This window comes from Leopardus geoffroyi, chromosome C1 (assembly GCF_018350155.1).
Source record: "Leopardus geoffroyi isolate Oge1 chromosome C1, O.geoffroyi_Oge1_pat1.0, whole genome shotgun sequence".
In the NCBI taxonomy this organism is placed as follows: Eukaryota; Metazoa; Chordata; class Mammalia; order Carnivora; family Felidae; genus Leopardus; species Leopardus geoffroyi.
The window spans coordinates 17,301,027-17,308,015 of record NC_059328.1 but is presented as its reverse complement, the minus strand read 5'-3'; positions in this window follow the sequence as shown (position 1 = coordinate 17,308,015).

Below are 6,989 nucleotides of genomic sequence, written 5' to 3'. Positions count from 1 at the left end.
TGCATTTTTCAAGGACTTGGTGGAAGAGTCTGTTAAACAGCTTCATTTATCTGACCTGAGTGTGTGCATGTGTGTGTGTGCATGTGTGTGTGTGTACGTGTACATACGCAAGAACACAAAAAAAATCACACATAAATGTAGTCAGTATGCTCAGCCCTAAAATTGGTGGTGTGGAGAACCTACATAATGCACTCTTACAGTAAATATTCTGTCCCCTGATGCAGAAAGAAAGGTGGTCTTAGAACATTTTTCTAGATAAAATAATATGGCGTTAGATTATTCCAGGTATTTTCTGCTGTTCTATTTCATGAAAATCTGAGCCCTATAGAAATAAATAGGTCACTAGATACCAGTATTTTTGTTAAAAGCCTATTAATTCTTGCTTGTAGAATTCTGTGTCATTTGATCCACTGCTTAAAGTAATGGGTATTTCAGAATAGAATCAGGGATTCTCTGTATTTATCAGTCCTGAATTTAAGGTCACCATGATAGGAATATGAATGTATATTTGGGAGGAGCCCAAGGCTTATTTATCATGTCCAAATTCACAAGTCACTTCTTTGAGTTTATAACTGACCAAGTTGGTCTGGCTCTAAAGAACACTAGTTCTCAAAATGTTTGCAAGGTTTTGTTTGGGGTAGACTAAATGTCTGCCAGAGGGAGGTTATTAATAATGTGAAATACCACATGAATAATGATCTGGCCAATATTTTCTGAAAAGTCACTGGTTTTAAAAAATAATATTTAGTATTTTAGTGTTGCTTTTGTTTTAATCTGGACAAGAGATCAAAGCAACGATAAGTGCTTCTTACAATTTACCCAAAGATTTTGTCTAGGGCAGAATATTTAAGTGTCTGTAGATGGATATAGTAGCCTTGAAGAAAGAAGTTTGGTAACTACTCTAGGAGCTGAACACTGAGTGTAAATTCTCAGTATAGAAATCATGTGAGCTTGTTGAATCAATAAACATTTGGAAAAAAAATGTTTAAATCTAATAAGATAACCAACCCAAAGTAAGCCTTCATCATGTCTTCTGGTGTTAAAAATTCTTTATCTTCTTTTTATTAATGTAACATGATGTTTTCCACCTTAGAAGATTGCAAAAATGTGTACAACAGTTGTTTATTTCTCCGTAGTGTGAGCTCTCAATGATAGGAATTACCAAAAGTCCCAGTTCTGGATTTTGTCCTGGAAAGGTATTATGAAAGCTAGTAACTTGTTTTTCTTTTCAGAAAGTACAGTAATCTTAAGAAGGGATATTAAATGGATTGGTGTTATACATCATCAATCAAATCTAGAGAATTGGCTAAAAGTTAGCTATTTTATTGAAAAGGTTTAGTTTTTGCCTAACATTGATAGTTGATACGTCATCCATTTATTTCACGACTACTGAGTATTTAATGTGTTCGGAGTTAGAAATACAATATTAGTAAGTCGTGATCATTATCCTCAAAGAATTCAGATTAGATTCCGGGAGGCAATAATAGAATTTTATAGTAGTGCTAATCATCAGATCTTCCCGAAATGCCACTGGAAATTTAAAAGGTGTTTTGTGCTCCTGTTGCAGCGCTTTATTGGAACACATGAATAACGGGTATGATTTAGATTTACTCCTGGAGAGCAGAAAAGTTTGTAAATCGTGTCCATGATTTGTTTTGTTTAGTTAACTAAAAATAAGTTTACTGTCCACTGGATATGGTCAGAGTAACTTGATTTTAAGAATTTTAACCTATACATAGTTCAATTTTTAATTAAAGAAAATATAAAAATACAAAGGCGAGGTGACTTGTGTCTGAATCGGAAAGAACAAATGTGAAGGTAGGTTTCCTTACATTTTTATTTTTCTGTTACTGAAAACTAAGCCTCTAAATGAGAAATCTGTGGTCATGGTTGAATTAAGCAGTTCTTTGAAACATTTCTTCCCTCCCTGAAGATAAACAGACATACAGATACTGCTTCGTGCAGATGGGATAGATTTACTAAAAATAACTTTTTTCTCCATTCCCTGTAACTCTTGACGTTTGTTACGAGGTCAGGCTGTTTCATACTTCATTATGTCTTTTGAACCTGGTTAATCTAGTGTCTGATAACACGTTTTTTTGTCATGGTATTACAGTGTATTCATATATTTGACAGGAGCGACTGATGAGGTGGTTGAGAAAGAAAGGAAATAATGGCTCCTTTTCAAAAGACACTCAGGACTACGCATCTCTTAAGACTATATGGTTTAACCCACTGGCTTACCAGTCTTTTTAGCTACAGCCTCTTTATTTTTCACTCATGAACATTTTCTTTTTTAAAAAGTTCTAAGGTGTGTAACTGCCAGCTGGAACTTCATTCAGGAAGAGAGAACTGAAGTTAACACGTTGAACTGGTTATAATTTCAGTCAAAAATAAATGACAGAAGAGCTAGTACTGAATATCTCCAATGGGCTGTCATTGTCTGAAGTTATTGAAACTTAACCCTGTAAAGTGTAAGTGTGGAAATGGAAGTACAGAGATATTTTGGTCTAGCCTCCTAACTAGTAGTAGCCAATCTGGTTTTGAACCCAGGTGGGTCTGATACCAGAGCTTACGTTTTAACTACCACTCTGTACTACCTTGTGAATTTTACTCGCTCCGTGCAGTTTTACCGGGTAAATGTCATTCGGCTTCTTTGAAATATTGAATAAATGGGATACTACTATCTAGTTAAAGTTAGACTGGTGGTTCCCCCAGCTCAGAACTATAGATGGGGCCAAAAGCTAGTTTTAGGAATAAGAGCAAAAGAGCTGTTTTGTGTTGTGATAGTAAAACTACTGACAGCCACTGAATAACTGTAAAACTTGCCCCTGGAAATAAAAGCTAACTGTGTAGCCTCCATTCATTGAATAATGCTTCTTAAACTTGTTTGTGGTTTTTCAGACTACTCTCTTTTTTTGTACTTTTGACAGAAGTCACAAACATCTTGTGTTTTGAGGTTTCCTTTTCTAGCTTTAAAACATCTCCTAGTTAGAGTTTCAGGATTCATTTTCAATTACTTTTAATAAAATGGAGCCAGGCTTGTTGGTATTTTATCTGCAATCATCATGATTTTACATGGAATTCAATTTTACTGTCTTAACTTTCTTTCCAGATTGGAGTTCTTACTCTTTGAAGGTAAAAGCCACTTTATTTTTGTAAATACTTCTTAGTTGCCCTGTTTTGTACCTTCCCTGGCTTCTATGTCTTTGAAGTGGCTACCTGAAGGTCATGAAGTATGCTGGGTGCATACATAACCGTGGCTTTGTGTAGTGTTGATTATCCTTTTTTTTTTTTTTTTAAACACCTTTCTGATTACAGTTGTTCTTTCCATTTGTGTGCATGCGTGCGTGCCTGTGTGTGTGTGTGTGTGTGTGTGTGTGTGTGTGTGTGTGTTTTAGAAGTGGGGCATTATTGTTTCCATTTCACTTCATAACTCACCTGGTTTGCCTAGGCTAGAGTTATACAATAAAGATAGAGCAGAACCAGAACTCCTTTCCTCTCACTTTGATTCCTGCAGAAGGAAGCCTGTGGATGTGCTTAAGCAAAGCCGAATGGCATCCTTTGGGAAAGTCAGTTCTCTAATAATAACAGTCTATATATGTATGTGTATATAATATATACAGACACTTGGCTGGTGATTAAACAACTTAGTAATATCAGAACTGGGGTTTACTTAATGACCTGGGAGCTATTCATCAAAGTCAGACTGGCTCTAGTTAAACTTAGCACCAAGACCAGCTTCAGTTACAAATGAGATCTGATAAACTAAAGACCCCTCAGTTGCTTTGGGGTTCCATCTAGCTAGTTTCTGCCTAGAAGATTCATAATTATCAATCATTTTCGTTGCTTTTCAGTCAAAACCAGTGTGCTAATGGCAGCAATGACTTTCATGCCATTTCAGTTGCCTTTTTTCTCCCTATTACTATTCCTTGCTTGTTATTTTTGATGCAGACCTGAAACTTCTGTAGCCTTTTGCTGGCTTGGTTTGATACACACTTCTGTGAATTTCCTTGTCCCCTGTAATGTCCCCTTCCTGTCCTTTGTCCCTCTGTAGGAACTTCAACCACTGTTAGGACTATTGGATTTTATATCTCTTGACCTCAGTCTTTCACTCTCTCATATGTACCTCCAGTTCACGTGAAACTTGATAATGTTGAAAAATAGTTACCAGTATGTGTTCATAGATGCGTAGTGAGTACATATGTTCCTGGCCCTGTCCTGGTATTGGGGAAACAAGGTGGAGCATCCGGCATAGTGAACAAAGGCTTATAGACACAACTGTAAAAGAATTATGTGTTTGGGAAGCACATCTTAATCTTACAGGTTGCAATTTTAATGGTCCTTCTATTGGATTTTCTGTTAATTGAGTCATATTTATTCTTCTATGTCTTTTACTTAATTTCGCTAGTAATTAATCTATCCTAGGGTGGCAGTTCTTAATCTTACAAGAGAATGACTTGGCACTAATGTAGGAAGAAATGCCAGACCAGTCATTAACAACTAACAGTTGTCCTGTAATACTTCAGTTAATTGGAAAATTTGTATTAAAAGATGCTAGGAATTCAGCAATATCTCATAAATGAATTGTGTTTTACTAATTACAACAGCATTTACATTCAGATCTAGATGGTAATTTTGGAGAACTACCTTTGTGTTAGATAATATAATAGGTACTGAAAATACAGCAGTGGTTATAAGTCAGTCTTTTCCCCTTATGGAGCTGGTGTTCTGTTAAGGGAGAAAAAAATCATATTTAATCTGCTGGATGTACCCCCCAAGTCCAAGACTTGCTCTGTGATTTCCAAGTCAATTCCTAGATTGTTTCACCTCTTCCTAATTGTCCTACTGAAACTCTCTTGCTACTCTTTGTCCTATACGATTGCCATAATTGTCACACAAATGCCAACATTCCCATTACATCATGGTAACAAATCTAAATTCTTAAACTTTGAGGCCTTTCATATATATACTACTTGTCTTTCCTTTCACACCTTTTATTCTTTTCCTAATCTGACTGTGATTCTGCTTAAACTTCTGTTAGCTTTAGGAAAGTTACACTGCTTTGTCTGTCTCACTACTTGCTAGCAACTACTTTGGAGAGTGTTCCATTTTCTTAAAAGACTTGGTTTGAAATGGGTTATTCATGAAATAACAGGAATAGATTGTTGAGCTATCAAAATTGCCGCATACAAAATGATTTCTAGACTCCAACCAGTACTCCAAGGAACGTTTAGAAATTTAGAATTACTTAAATGACATTTTGACAAGACGGTATCTTACCTTGTTATCTAGATGCTGTGGGTAACAATCTGTAAGTAGAAAATGCAGCAGGGTCCGAATTAATCATTTGGAGATGAACGTTTACTGTCCAGTTTTGAGGCTGAACCTAGTGACTCAGAGATTCTCTGCTGTTAACTATTACAGAATAATCTCTTCACAGTTATCAAAATCTCACCTCTTGAAAGTACATAGACCAAACAGTAGAAAAACAGTCTAGTTGGCCAGTCCTGGCCTAAAAATTGCACAGGTGAGTACATAAATTTTCACATGCTTTTGTGTTTTCTGAAAGTATAGGGACTGTAATGTTATTGCAGTAGTCATCTGTACTGTAGGTGAAATTAAAGAGTTTTTTACTTTAGTCACCGTGATAAGTTTCCTTAAAGTCCATTAGACTTGACTCATGACATCTGTGCTCCAGCTGTCTCTTCCTGGGGAAATTAAAGTGCAGAAAGAAAGGGTCCTTGATATTTTGACCTTTTGATTGCTACCTAATCCAACACCCCTCACGTAGTCAAGGAATAGCTCCCGTTCATTGAGTTCCTGTGTCTGGCAGTACACGAACCTACATGCTTTATATTTCTTTAATACAGTAACTCCTGACTTAGGTAGTAGTACGTGGGGAAACCGGCCTCGCCAGGGTTGTGCAGCTAGTTTGTGATAAAGCAAGTATTATACTTTGATTTTTATCTTTCTCTACAAGTATATATTTAGGTTTTTAGATCAGGAGACAAAATCTTTTTCTTACGGTAGATTTATTGAAGGGGCATTTTCAATGACCAGCTTTTTTAAGAGCAAAAGTTTATTCTAGGATGTTAGGTTTAAGTTTGTAGAAATTAATTTGCTTTTGTGTACTTCTCTTGCCCTACTCTTAGCATGCTAAAATATTTTCTTTTTTGCTTCTTTATATGTATAAAAGCTTCAGAGGAAAAAAGTTGATTTTATACTTGGAAGTATGTAGCCGGTCACTTTGATGATCTCTAGAGCAATCTTGAATATTCCGTTCACCTGTCATTTAGCATGCAGACACTGTATGTGTAAGGGCGCACTGCCTACCATCTCCTTCTGGTATCAGTAACAATAATTGATGCCAGGTAAGAAGTGGAGCGATACCTTATGCTGAGGTCCTCTACTTACATTGTAAAGACAGCATTTTAGAGAATTGACCTGAAGCTGTTGGGAAAGTTAGAGTATCATTAGATACATTCTTAAAATCCGGACTCAAATGCTAGCCAGTCAGAGAGATCCCTGCTTTGCTCTTGCAAAATTAAAAATAATAGACAATAAAAAAATATTTAAGTGAATTTATGCTTAGTGCTAGTAGCATTTGTTAAGTGCTTCCTGCATGCATGTCAAGTACTTATTCAAAGTGCTTTTTGGGCAGTCTCCTTTAATCTTCACAGATGGAGACACTGAGATGCAGGAACGTTTTATAGTGTAGTAGAGCCATGATTCAGATACCAAATAACTGATTTGTTCAAAGCTAAAAGCGCCAGAGTATTGTAGAGAGTTCTTGTTTTGGTTTTAATTTTAGTGTTTCTCTCTTCGTTCCCTTCAACTTCCCTCTACCACATGTTCTGCGTTGGTTTTTTTCTCCCAGATTTAAATGATTTTTTTTTGTTTGTTTTGTTTTTGCTTTGCTTTTTCAAAGGATTTTAGCATCCTTAGAAGTAGAAAACTCTAGAAATTCATTCATAATTGAGAAATCT